The sequence below is a fragment of the Condylostylus longicornis genome, unplaced genomic scaffold (genome assembly GCF_029603195.1).
Source record: "Condylostylus longicornis isolate FDR11 unplaced genomic scaffold, ASM2960319v2 ptg000080l, whole genome shotgun sequence".
NCBI lineage: Eukaryota > Metazoa > Arthropoda > Insecta > Diptera > Dolichopodidae > Condylostylus > Condylostylus longicornis.
Window position 1 is genome coordinate 3803981 of NW_026578048.1, and position 15609 is coordinate 3819589.

The 15609-nt window shown below is 25.2% G+C and overlaps 1 protein-coding gene across 1 annotated transcript in view; it reads left to right on the plus strand.

The window, feature by feature from the left end:
• LOC129613013 (serine proteinase stubble) overlaps nt 1–15609 on the plus strand; it is an 80368-nt gene that overhangs the window by 53097 nt on the left and 11662 nt on the right. The window lies entirely within an intron of this gene.

Sequence of the window (15609 nt, forward strand, 5' to 3'; positions counted from 1 at the left end):
CATTCTTGAAATACACTCACCCATATAGTTAAGAGCAATAAATATTATTGAAAAAACCATTATTTGTTAGAAGTCTTGCTTAAATCCCACTAATAATATTGGAGAACTCTTAACGCGACTTCACAATATCAAATTGGTTTCGACGATAGCCTAAATTAATTGGTTTCTTTACAATGTAAAAATATAAAAAACATTCTTTTGCAAATTAAAATAGAATAAATGAAAGAAAACCATTAACTCACCTGTTACTATATCAAACAAATGTAAACATTTTTCAAGAACTTGGGCAGTAATTTAAATTTTAAACAGCGGATAACCCAACGAAAGTATTCTTACAATTTCTTTCAACTTTTCTCTCAAAACATCCAATTTTTTTTTTTTAACATCACTCTCTGTCACTGCCAAATCATAAAATGTGATATTCAACAAGCTTCTACTAAACAAATAAAAGAGAGAAAAAAAAAAAACAAAAAAACACGCTAAAATTACTTTCAAATGATGCAAAAAAAAAAAATGAAAAAAAATAAGAAAAAAACAAGAAGGGAAAAATGTTAAAAGAAAAACGATTTAAAAAAAAATTTTTTTTTTTGTCGTTTTTGTAGTTTCGTATGATTTTTGTCAAATTATCTCAAGGTTGTTGGCCGCTTATAAATTTTTATCATTAACTCTTAATTCTTTAAAACGATATTTTTCCGGTATATTTTTCATTTAAACTTAATTTTTATTTTTCTCTGTAATTTTAATTTGAATCCATGCCGATGTTCATATAAAAAATTCATTAAAATCGCAAAAACAGCAAAAAAAGAAAACAAAAGTACGAAAACACTGAAATTCCGGCAAATTTCAAACTGTTTTTTGTTGCAAAGAAATAAAAATTTGCGAGAACTCTGAGGCAACAATACCACTTAAAATAATTACCACTATAAAATAATTTAAAGAAAACGTTTACATAACATCAATTTAGTTTATAGAGCTTTGATAAGAGCCGAAATATATTTTGAAAAAATTTATTTATCGACTTGATTTTCCTTCTCTTTTATAGGCTCTTTATTTTGACGGAAATTTACTGATTGAGTTAAGAAATCATACCCATTGAAATAGCAGTATTTTTTGTTTTGATATAGATGCAAGTAATTGTCAAAAGCTAAAATTAACTACAGTTCTTGAAGGAAATCGGAATAAATTATGATATCCCCTAAAAGTATACTTACAATTCCTATGTATGAGTTTACAATATATAAAATTCTTAAGAACTATTTATAATTAATTTGGAAGTCGAATTCTCGATATATATGAACGCTTATAATTCGAATAAATTTTTGCCAATTATTACAGACTAGTCAAGTTACCCATGATATAAATTTATTGTAGGTAACCTTTCACATATCTTTTGACATTTCAAATCTATCGAATTTTTATGGTATAAGAGCTCAATATTAAAACGATTAGAACTGCAGAAAAGTACGGAAGAGCATAATGAGTAACTAGTTATTTGCTTAATCATTAATACAATTAAATTATCTCAAAAAAATCGGGACCCTGAATAAAATGTTCTGATTATAAGAATGCTCCAATATTAAACTATAAAACTTTGATGTTCTTCTATAATTTTCTACCTTAACATTTTTATAATTCTATACATTTTACATGCTTTCAGATCAAAAGAACTTTAAAAATTTTTTAAATTTATATTTCCTTAAAATCCCTTATAATATTAGAGAAACTGCAAATTTTTGTGATCAAATAAGAGCAAGAATGTAGAGGTTTTTTTTTTCTTCAAAATATTTTTTTTTTTTTTATTATTTAATATTCAATCTGGTAAATATTTTTATTATTTTGCTTCTTTATTTTTTGTGATTTTATTGGAAAAACATGAAACATTGAATATTTTAAAAAAATTATTGACTTATTTTACTTTTATAATTACCGACGCGTAATTTATGTCTACTTATATAACATGTGCATAACTTTCTTTTAAAGCCTTCCAATCAAAGATGTCCTTATAAAAATAATTTAGAAAAAAAAAATGTTAATATGTTGTTGTTGTTTCTTTTAAGAATTAAATTATAAGAGAACGTTTTTCTAATCTTTAAATATTTCTTGTTAAACGTTCTTGCTACTGCTGATGATGACTTTTTTTCAAGACTCTGTAAAAATAAAGATAAAATTGAAAAAAGGAAACAAAATACATAATTGAAAATTAAAAAGAATTCAATAACAAAATCAATTAAATTAATTTCAGTGTTTCCTTACAATCATAGGATATTAGCTTAGTATATTACAAGGAATGCTAGAATGACTCTTACGATTTTGCTTAATTGTTAAAAATATTTTATTAAATTATAGTCAAACTACTCGTATTACGGTAATTCCCTCGTAAAAAAATTTTAACAAAAATAATGTTCAAAAAATTATGATGGTCATGGCAATTATTGGTTTTAATTAGTTAGAAATTACTTATCGTGCACGAACAGCGGGTGGAAGGCCTTGTCCACATATGTGATAGTAAGTGATAGTAAGAAAAATGTGGCCAAAATACGACGTTAGAAGAAATCAGATGGACTCCTTGTAATGTCTCGGAGCGAAATAACCAGCTTGACAGCAGTCTATTTATGACACTAGTCGTTGCGCGAGCATAAGGCTAGGCCTGGAATGCCATTCGGATGTAGACTATTTTTCACCATCTCTGTTAGTATCCGACTCTGGGCGGAACCAAACTGATTCTCATGATAGATGATATAGATTCCTCAAGAGATCCCGGTAACTTAGATAAGCCACTTATAATTGTACGATTAATGATGTCCTGGTGGGATAGTGATAGTAAAATGGCACATTTGTGCTAATTGGGTTGTGATGAACTGACATTAATTTTAAACTTACTCGAATCGTAAAATGAAAATATAAATACATATTAATTTTAATAAATTAAAGTTCTAATTACAAATATCAATATATAAAAAAATTTAAGACAAAAAGTAAAAAAAGCAGAAAAAAAATTCCTCACCTGTCACCTGAATAACATAAAAACTATTCGCGACATAAAATTGAACTCAGCTATTTTTAGATTTTTTTACTTTATTCTGCAGCATTTTTTTTTGTTGTTTTCTTCTTATTTTGTTTTTCTAACAAATGATATTTAGCTTAAATCTAATGTAAATTATATTAAAAATTCCAATGATGAAAAGAAATATCTTCAAAGATGAAGCATGAACTGCATTTAAAACAGTAAATGTGGTCTTTTATAAAGTATGAAAGTGTGTACGCATTTAATAAAGTAGGAAAAAACTGCAAGTTTAATTTACCCATACACATTTTTGTATGTGAATAATAAATTGCAAATTGAATTATTTTCTCTCTATATTAAATTTCCGAGAGTAAATTTTCAAAAGAATAGTAAAAAATTCTTCTAATTTGTCAAATGTTATCAATGGATTGTCAAAAAATAAACATACAGGCCGAATTTGAAAAAATGGTACTGGTTCAAAATACTAATGTGTTCAATTCTCAACAAACGTTACATACATAAAACTCACATTAAACTTGCAAATATTATTGCTAAAGATTGAGCGACTGCTTTAAGAGCAATTATTGAATTATTATGGTACAAAAACATTTGATCTCTTCAAATTGACATTAATAGTTTGTATAGCAAGTATTTCTTGGTATTTTTAGTTTATTTCTCTTGGAAAATTTTTTTATTTAAAACTTAATTTATGGTTTTAATTTTCGAAAATTACTAAAACTAACCTTAAAAAATTGGATGTGAACAGCACATAATCGGCCACCTTATTAAAAAATTGCATAAGATTGTGAAAATTTCTTTTAAATAACAAATATTTAAAGACTTGCCTAGAATAATGTAAATTCGGTTCTTAGTGTAGAGGTTCATTTTGTGTGTTTCATTTTCTCTGCAAAGTTTTCCAATTAATTAATCAAGAATTCAATCAGATTCTTAAAAATAGCAAAAAAATTTTAAATTACCTCCAAGTGAAACCTTAATTTCCGAACCCTGATATTCCAGAAAAATTTACTGTTTTATTGTTTTGATACGCCGAAGTCGAAATATTGAATTTTAAGGAAATTGCTTGTTTTTATGTAAAAGCTCACCAACTAAACAGTGACATGTGATATTCTCGAAACATTAGAATAATAGAGAGGATCCAGTTTTGGAAACCAGATTTATCCCAAAAGCTTATCAATAAGTGGCAACTCCAAGGGAAACTCAGGTATTGAATTTCGTTAAAATTGGTTTAGTTGATGTCTGATTTATGAAATACAGTGTCATCATATACTTCTATTATAATACGGTCGGTAAAAACATTGTGGGCCTTCCTTTATCGAATACGATTTAATATTTTAAAAATTTAAGTCTAGAATTTATATCTGCATGAATAGTTTTTGGTTGTGCTAAAATTTATGGTGTATTGAAACAATTATAATATTGCATACATTTAGGATAAATAACACATAAGAATTTTCAAGTGTTGTAAATTAGCTACTGTACATAATGGTTAAATAGATAAGATTGGCTACCCATTCAATTTGCTTGATATTTGTTTGATTAGTGTATAATTTTTGATTAGAGATCGAATACCATCCCATTTGTGCATTATCTAATTTCTGCGTTCAGATGCACATTAAGTGATTTTCAGTAATTTTCTTTGGTTTAAAGGCAATAACTTGTTGAAAATATTGAATTTTCAGGAGTTCGCGAAGCTATAACTTCAACAGGAGGTGAAGTACGGAATAATGCTATTTTTGAGGAATAACGTCTTCATTATAAGGGTAGAAATTCTGTAAACGGATTATCAAAAGCGTCTTATGAACTTATTCTATTATGAGTTTAAAATTTAAATTCTTGACTTTTTAAATTTAAATTTAAAAATTTTCTTGAAAAATAATACAATTTTTTTTTAAATAATATGTAAAAAAAATAAACAGCCACAAGAAATAGAATGAGATTGTAAAAACGAGTAGAATGAAAAAAAAATTACTTTAAAAAAAAACAAAAAAAAAAAATTTTTAATGTTGCGGTCCGATTAAAATCTAAGATTGCACGCACGCTATTTGAAAAATTAACTTATAGTTCAGTTCAAGACGAGAAAAAAAAAATGAAAAGAACAAAAAGTAGATAGAACACAACTGTTCTTTTTAGTTTCTTTACACGGAATCCGCAAGAGGACGCATCATATATAGTAGCTTTTTCATATTGTATATATATACAGAGACTGTAAAACAAAACCTTTAAAATTTTGTGACAGTACTCTTCTTCCATATTTAATTATGTAATAATTTTTACTCTTATATACATACATACATACATACCTTCATATACATTCTTATGTATACTGTGTACACCTTGTTTTATGTGTATGCATCCGAAATTGTTATTACGTCTAATCACTGTTAAATTAAACGTTACTATAATACAGACGCATATACGTACACACATATACATACATACACATAAAATTTAACATCTTTTTTAATCGCACTTTAATGACATTAAAGGTGTGCGTGCGAAAATCATAGTTTTTAGCTTCTGTTTTTTTTTTGTACAAACATACATGGTATACAAACATATGTATGCACGTACGTAAAATATAATTAAGTATGTATGTCGGTATAACGTTTATGTATATATACATATATAATAATATTTTATACAAGTGAATTGCTTTTTAGGTTCTTGATCTTAATAATTATTAAAAGTTTTCCTTCATTTTTTTTCTTTTAGTTTAATAACCTATAACTGTATTGTGATAATGGTTTTTGAATAAATTCAAAAAAAAAAACAAGAACAATTAATTTTTTTGTACCACGATTATTACTTAGCAATATCTTAAATTTTAAAAGAATTTCAAATGTAATTAACGAAAATGTAAGTTAAAATAGCGGGATTGTGATAAAAATGATTGGTGACAATCAATGCACGTCTCTATGTATAACAGTATATCGAAATATGTGTTATACAAAATATATCAGGAAAAAAATGGTTTAGAATTTTCAAAGCATCATAAGAATATTTTTGTATTAATTCTTACACAAGCTCACTTATGTTTATATGTGTTCTACAACTAAGTAATGCATAAAATCGTGCAATACGTAAATTTGAGATAATTGAGTTAATTAATAAAATTTCAACAGGGAGGGTGTATTGCTAAGAATAGTGAGAATTTTAGGGATATTCAATTTATGCTCAGTTCGTCAAAATAAGCCTCTCTGCCGATTATTCAGAAATACTTTTGGAATTTATCACTTGAATTTATCAGAAGTAGTATAGGTATGTAAATGTAAATTAAATTTGTGAACATTAAGGTAAGACTGTTGATTTATGCATTTTTAATTTAAGCGGCAAGGCGTTGAATTACTTACTGAATAAACCTAAAATATTTTTATAACTTTAAACTTAATAAAATTTATTGATTTTTAATTTTATCGGCATGAAAATCAGTGTAAGTCACTTATTAAGTAAAAACTTTGGAGTTGTGTTTTTAGTTTTTAAAAAATTGCGAAAGTTGCGAATGTGTGTTTCGAATTGCGAAAGCAAAATAATAATGGACACATATGTAAAAATTGAGTATGTATATATCCTTAGCTCAGTATGTATATAGCCTTATAATTCTGGGTATGTGTATTTGGTGAACAACGTTAACATTCTCCCAAATTGACCAAATCTTCCTTTATTGTATCGCAACTCTTTTTATCCATCGAAATATTAAATTTGCCTACAAGCTTCAAGATTTTGTTTCATATAATAAATATTTAAGAACTTTATAGATATAATTTAAATTATAATTCCAAAGTTGATCAGCGAGTTAAAAACTCATTCTAAGAACATTTTTATAATTCTTATTTTTTGAAAAATTTATACGGGTTTTAAGGTATTTTAGTTATTAAAAAATATTTTTATTATTATTTTATTCTCATAACTTTGTAAGAATTTTATTACACAAAAATTAGTTTTATCATCCTTTTAATGCCCTAAACACAAAAAGACTTTCAGATATAAGAAATATTCATAAAAATATTGAAAGTTAAAAAATTTGGTTACAAAGTTGTTACTATGTATGTATATAATAATTCTACTCATACAAATTGTATTACCATATATGCGAAGTAATTAAATTCAATGAGCGACGGAATAGACGGACGCAATTATTATGCGCGATGCGTCTAATAAGATAAAGAGTACCGCATTTCGGAAACGTATAATTATTATTTTTTGAATAAAAAATTGCATATATACCATTTATACCACAAGCCCATTATACGACACCATTATGCATAACATTTTACCCCATATTATCGAAATATACAACTTCTAAATAATTTAAGTAATATTTTTATGCAAATTATTGTCAAAAACAATTATTTGGCGAAATATGAGCCCTGTGTAATGTCGTTCGTTTTTTTCTCACAATGAATGTAATATAAATTCAGCTAATACTAAATGAAGTAGAGATTTGAAATAACAAGCATTCTATTGGGTCTTACTCTTCAAATATTATTAGAAAAATTTTTTTCGAAAATGAACCCTGCAAAGTCTTAGACACCAAGCAAATATCAAAAAGGGTCTGCGAAATAAGTTAAAACTTATATAAACCATCGACATTTGTTTGAAAATATATAGGATAGGTCTTCAATTTTTAAAGCGGGAGAATCGGTTCAGGCCTAAATAAGGTTTTATATATGCTTATATATCTGTAAAAAAAAATTTCGAATTACTTGGTTAGAAAATTATTAGAAAAATTATTATAGAAATAGAAAACTCGATCAAAATTTTTCGATATTTCGAGAATCGAGAACTTGAACTTGTTATTATTTGAAGTTTTATTATTTGAATTTTTATCTTCAAGAAATTACTTATAATCTGATCTCCGTAACACTATGATTTTATGATTATAAAATATTTATCAATAAAATTCATACCAATTATATAATTAATTAAAAATTTCTTCTTTACCAAAAAAGAATCTATATTAATTTATCTTCTTATTAATTATTTGTGCTTCTATCTTATATAGTTGCTTCTTATTCGAAAATGCATTATTCAGATTAATTATTTTGTAAATTCGAATTCGAAATTAGAATTTACAGTAATCAGACCTAATATTCCTAATAATTGAATTGTTTCATAATTTATAGTTTACTAATTGAGTAAAATTTCAAAATTAAAATTAATTAATAATTTCATTCATTCATATTCATATACGTATATAGAAGGAAGTGTATCTGTTCATTCATCAGCTCGTTCTTAATTTTTTTTTTTTGTTATAATAAATTATATTAATTTATTTTTCTAGATTCAGAAATATAATTTGGTCATCCACCTTTCAACGCTCTAACTAACATATTTCTTTTTTCATGTAGCACAAACCAAAAAAATTAATAAACTTCTGCAAATATTAGTGGTAGTGACCATAAATTTGCTTTATTTTTTTTTATTTAATTATCTTTAATGATATCGCATATCATAATTTATTTCTATATATGTGTTTTTCTTTTATATAATTTAATTTTTATAACCAAAAATTAATAAAATTCTCTTAAAAATATCATTTGTTAAAAAAAAAAATATTTTATTAGATAAAAATTCCAAAAAAAAAAAAACAAGAAGATGATGAGAGAGAGGAAAAGAATAAAACTCATTCACCGGAACAATCATTAGAAATAAGGAAATTGATATAGACGTTTATTAATCTTAAAGTTTAGTTCTATATGTACATACATACATATATATGTATATTTAATGTTTGTGTATAAATTTGAATCCCAAATAACATTAACATTATAATATAGAATCTACATTAATGAATTTAACAGACATGCAATTTTCGCTTTGATGATTATTTTAACATACAACTATAATATAATTAAATAAGTGTATAATATGACCATTATACATATGTATATACATACATATTAATAATATATATATATATACAAATGCCTCTACATATTCTTCCTTTATTATTTTTGTACAATTAATTTTATGACCATTTTCATCTTCAAGTTTAGTTTTTTTTTTTTCCTATAATGTCTGAAAAACTTAAATTTGAAATGGGTGGAAAAAAAAAATAATGGGAAAAAATATTCTTAATCCAAAAGCATAATTTAATAGTAATCAAATAAACACGATATCTTTGTTTTTTTTTTCTGTTTTTGTGTGGTTTTAATTTTTGTTTTATAAAAATATCAATGATCTTCTTCATTTTCTAAGTTAGAATAACAAGAACAACAAAATATAACAATCTAAATAATAATAATTTTTTATTTCTCTTATAATATCTATTTATACGAGTATATGTAGTAGATATAATAATTATTATTGTTCTTAAAGAAAGAATTTAAAATGGATTTATAGACACCATTATGAAACGCTGTAGTATAAGACGAAAAAATTTAATCTCATATGGTATAAAATATTAATGAATTTGGATTAAGGCAAAGGTTTATTAAGTAGCACATTTGTTTTAAGTCAAAAAAAAAATTAAGATGTTTTAAAAAATATATTTTTCTTTCAAAAACAAGAAGAAATAGAGTTGATCGTGTCAAGTCTGTGATACCCGTACGATTTTGCTATATTATGTACGAATAAATATGTCATATAGTTGAGGACGGACAAATGAACACGCAACGCTAAATATTGACTCAGAGTTCGACGCTGATCAAAAACATACACTTGTGTCTATATCTAAGGCCATTGTTTCTTCGGACATACGTTCATACGGGTATATACGCAGATTAAAAAATATATATAGACACTGGAAGGGTATAGTTTTGAAGGAATAAAGAAAATTTGATTGAAAAAATTCCACCTGAAAATATCCATAATAAGCTTTTTAATAATCTGAAAAATTCATAATAGTTGCTCAAGCTAGATCAATATGTTTTTCCCATTGAAACTTTTTTTCTCGGTTAATTGGCTTACATTACTTAAATATTAATGTTTAATGTTGGACTTACCGTTTTCGAAAAATAGCTGGTTAAACAAGAAATTTTCAATAAGATTATAGAAAATTTTTCGAAAAATGCTAAATGCCTCATAAAATTTCCCCTTTCCTTTCGATCATCCTCTATAACTTGAACATTAGAATAATATTGAAATATCATAGCCTTCTATACAACTTACCGTCTCTCTGAAATAGATTTTTCTCTTAGAAAAGGAAAGTAATTTTAAAAATTTTAAGAGGAAAAGCCAATTTAAGGTAACGGTTAATTTTAACGGACATTTTATTATAGTTACATTTATATAGTTTATTTTATTTTACAGTTGAAGTATATAGTATTAGTTACTTTCTTTTTATGGTTTGCGGGATGCAATGTTTTTTCGTGGCCGCAACACGATCAGTAGGTAAAATAAGGTATTTTTAAAAGTTTTGAAAATTACGCATTTTTGAACCTTTAAATGTCGCTATACATTATAAACGGAATGGTAAGTTTAATATGACAATTGAAAATAATTTGTCATGACACAAATATGTATATACGAGTATATAGTCCAAAAAGAACTTACAAAAAAAATTATGTCTGAAAAGAAAATTAGAAAAATTCTAAAATTATTATTTTTCCCTAAGGTTAAAATTTATATATTAAGTTTATTTTAAGCACATTTCCAAAAAACAAAAATTGGAAATATTCAATTAGGCTTATTAATTTCATGCTGTCCGCGTATTTTTGGTGCGTCCGCTTTACAGAACTTTTACATTGTTTAAGATTATTATATTGGTATTTATAAGAAATCTCTTTTTTTCTCTTTTTTTCAGAGAATCTTCAAATTAAAAATCACTGCCAAAATTCGCAAAAATATCATTTTTGATAACTTGTTTTATTGGACCACACAGCTCCTTTGAATGTTATGGCAAGGTTGTGCTTGCCTCTTAAATAGTAAATCAATTTTTAATATCATTTCTTTTAACGGTAAGATGGAAGATATTAAAGGCTTACCTTGTTCGTTCAATTTTTTTCTCTTCCTCTTATTTTTAAATTTAACCATTTCAAAAATATATAAATTTCATCAAACTTTTATATAAAAAAGAAAAGTTCTCTTCAATGTAAATGCTTTTTTTAATTTGTGATTTCATCCTAAATATATGCAAAGGCAGAATATTGACACTCTTGCTGCCAATTATTTTAAGGTTTTTGTTAGTTAAAAATATCTGACCAAAATAACCTAAAAAATTGTTTTAAAAGACACTTCGATTTGACAAAGAGCTATATGAAAATTGCCTCGTCAGTGTCTCTTCAAATATATTTATATTGAGAGGCTGACGGAAATTATAGATACATCAAGCAAAGTTTTTGAGAGCGGAATGGGATTTTCTGATTTTTAGATATCTATTAAATTGGTACTTATAAAAATTTCTTTTGTATGCTAAAAATTGTCACGGTAGCAGGAAACATTTTAATAATTCTCTTTATGACCGTTGTTGACAGTAACGTGCATGTCAAGTCATTTTAACTGACGTAACAGTGAGAGTGGAGAGTAATGAGAACAAAAAATTTTTTTTTTTATTTAATTTTATTTCATTTTTTTAAAGGAAATGTGCTATTTTAAAAACCATTGATTTGATCAAAATTTATTATTCATATATGCTGTATATTCAGACATATTTTAAGAACATATCATACATATCTATACTAATGCTCATCAAATATTATTTTAAACTTACACACAATATAAAAATTATTAAGCGTGAAAAAATAAATATTCTTACCACTTACATACACGCCAACCATGAATATTCTTTTTGACTGATTCGAATTTTTAACAATCAAATTACTTATAACACAGTGAGTTGGTTTTCGTTTAACATTTTACGTGCACGCTTGTTTAAAAAATTTAGCAAACAATTATTATTATTATTTTTTTTGTCTTTGTAAATTGTAAATTTTAATAATAATTGATTTAAAATTAACGTGCTAAAGTGGTTTTTTTTTCAGTACATTAATTATTATCGTTTTGACCTAAATATGATTCTTAAGTTGTACATATATGTATAATAAGAATATGAAGGAGGCAAAGAGAGAAGTTTCATAAGTTTCACAAGTTAAATAATAATTTTTTAATTAATTCAAATAAAAAAATAGACCTAAGCTAGGATTGCGACATAAGATTTTTGATAAGTTAGAATTACCTTGGTTATATGAGTATAATTTACAAATATTGGAATTATATGTATATAAGTTTTAAAGGAGGATAACTTTAATAATTCTAATTTTCAAGTTCTTAGTTTTCAATTATTTACAACTCTTTATTTTTAACTGATTATTCTGCATAAATGGCAACAATGACTATGCTTATTTTACTGGTATATGTACAATATTTTTTAATCTTAATATAACAATTAGTTTTAAATCGGCTAGTCAAAGACTCACTAGTCGCTCTCAATATTAGTAATATTTATCAAACCATCTTAAAATAGACCGAAAATTAAACCCAAAACACTCACAATTTGTTAACGTTGAATACTTTTAAATACTTTTAGAAATTTAGGAATTAATTTTAAAATAGAATTATTAGAAACTGTTATATGCACTTAATTTAAAACTTATTCAATGATATTCTAATAAATATTTTAAATAATTCAATGTTTATTCCATGAACTTCTTACATCTTCATTTCCATCAACTCATGAATAGGATGTATGTATTTGATTATTTATTTATGATAGTATATAAAGTCACTAAATTTAATACCTTTAAAATTCTCATACTATTCGCATTATCATTGTCAATAAAATTAAGGGAATAAATTTTATTGATTTTTAAAATTTGAATTTATAGTTAATCACATCATATATTCTTCATTCATATCCTCTTCAAAAATTAAGAATATCTTCTGGTTATTTTTTCCTCCTAGTCTTTCAATAATAAAGATACAACAAGTTCAGTTCATCATCGTAATAAAAAACTATGAAAATCGCAGAAATTAAATAAAACAATTAAAATATAACGAAGTAAAAACTTAAGCGTTTAAAAATTATAAAAAATATAAGAGTTAAGAAGACAATCTAACGATATGAAAGAAATGTTCTTCTTTTTTGTTTTTGCTTATTTTAAAATTTTTTATCCGGTAATTTCTTATGGCAAGAACGTCGACCTCAAATTAAATTAAAGAGAGAAAAAAAAACCGAGGAGGAAAAAAAAACAAATTATTTCTTCAAAGAATTTTATTGCAAGTTAAAGAGCAAAAGATTACCCAGAAGCAAAAAATTTAAAGAGTTTTTCTTTTTCGGCTGTGGTTCATCTGTAAATGTTAAACTTATTAAATTTAACTTACAAATATTTTAGTACAATTTGTTTTAAATTTAAATTATCACCAATTTTATAAATTTTTATTAATATTTTATAAAATTTACATAAGTATAGTGAAAATCATTAAAAATTAAAAAATCGTATAAATTTTTGAAATTTTTGAATTTTTGAAAAAATTAAAAAATCGTATCAGAAAGTCGTATAAATTTTAGTATGGCCCTTATGAGATGGAATTCATCTTATTTTATACACAATGAAATTATTCTAATTAGTGGTCTTAAAAATTTAGGTGAATAGTTTTAACTGTTTTCTTTTAATTTTAATTGTTACTTCTTCGGGCACGCTACGGACTTAGCGAATGAAAGCGTTAGGAATTTGAACCGATTTTTGAGGAGTTCGGGCTGGTTCAGATGAGGAGCGGGAGGGAAGAGATCCGGCGGTACCACAACGGGCCTTGTTGGCCTATGTGTACCCTACGGGGAGCCGCGACAACCTAACCTAACCTACTAGTGGCAATTAAATGATTTTATTATCTAATTATTAAAATATTCTTAAATCACCAAATTTGCATAAATTTTTCTTAATTTTTACTTAATGCTAATATACCTAGAACTAATTAAGATTTCTGATTTTCAATGCATGCACATACTTATTTAAAAGTTAAAAGTTACAAAATATAGGCGGATTAATATATCATTACCTCACCAGCTTCTAATATTCTTATTTTTTTTAATTTATTATCACAATTTACTGTTTGTTTGTTTGTACTATGAACCATAATTAAATACCAACATTGTTTTCTTTTCTCTCACTTATTATCATTAATGATATTGTTATTATTTATTTGTTACTGTTATTATTAAATAATAATACGATCATTTTTTCATTTTTTCGTTTTTTTTTTTTGTTTTATTGATTTACTTACAACAAGTTGAATTTGTAGTTATTTTGGTTGAATGCTTTTCATACACACACATTCATATAATATGTACTTATATCTTTTCTCATCGATTATAATAATATGAATCAAAAAGATGAAAAAAAAATGCTATCAAAAGCAATATACATAATAGCTATATGTAAGAATAAAAAGTGTTGTCGGCTTTATTCTCATGTCAGAAAAAGTTACTTTGTTTTTTTTTTTTATCTATGCTTCTTCTCTTTTCAATTTTATTCTTATAATCGTTAATCAACCAAAAGGCTAAAAGATTACAGCAACAGCAGAAAAAAAAATTATAACACTGGCACATGTAAAACGTAAAACAAAAAAAAAACAAAATAAATACAACAAACCCATTTGGTCAAGTCAAGTTAAGTCAAATTCAAGTCAATATAAAATATACACGTAACATTATTATAGAACATAATCAATTTTTCATAAACAATACGGCCAAAATTGCAGTCATAAATCAAATTGCCTCAAAATAAAATATTCAAAAATTTCATCAAAATGGTATGATTTAGAGGCAAACAGTAATTGTATTTACGTCTCTTGACTCAAGAGTACCAAATTTAGAATTTTCAATTTTCCTAAGAAATAATTTTAAATGGAATTTAAATTATTTGAATTATTGCTTAACTCTTCCCAAATAATAATTCAAATGAATTGAAAATAATGAGGTTCTTATGATATGAATCCAGCTATCTGACAGTATGAGCACTATTTTAATACCAACCATTACAATTGCGGTGAATTCCTTAATTTAAATAATTATAAAATTTATAAACTTTATGAAACCAGTTCTGTGTGAATCCTGAATGGCCGGCAAAATACTGCAATACTTACTCTCCGATGTTTAAAATTCTCCGATCCTGATTTCGAACCCGACCCCTATTTCAATTTTTGAATGCTACCAATTTAAATTTTTTAAAATTTTAAATTTCTGATAACTCGAACTCCAACTATATTTCCGCAACTCTTATACTATACATAAAACAGCACAACTGACAGAAAGAACACTCAAAATTAAATATTTCATTACTAATATTTGTAATATTCAAAATTTTAATGTGAAAAATTAAAAAAAAAAAGAAAAGATAAAAGAAACCTTCAAGTCATCATGTTCGAAAAACTTTTTTTTTAATAAGTTTTTCACAATCTATAAAGCCTCAGACATTGTTGAATTGGGCATTATATGGCAATTTAAAGCTTAACAAAATTTTTTTTTTTTTACCTTTTATTTTCTGCTTTTATTTTTATTCTTTTCTCTCTTTTAACTCTTTGTTTTTGATTTAATCTTTTGAAATTTTTATGTTCTTTCATTTTTTTTTTGTAGTTGTTTTATTTTTGTTCTTTCTATATGAATATGAGTCGCGCCACTTGATTGTCCAATAATTCTTACAAGACAT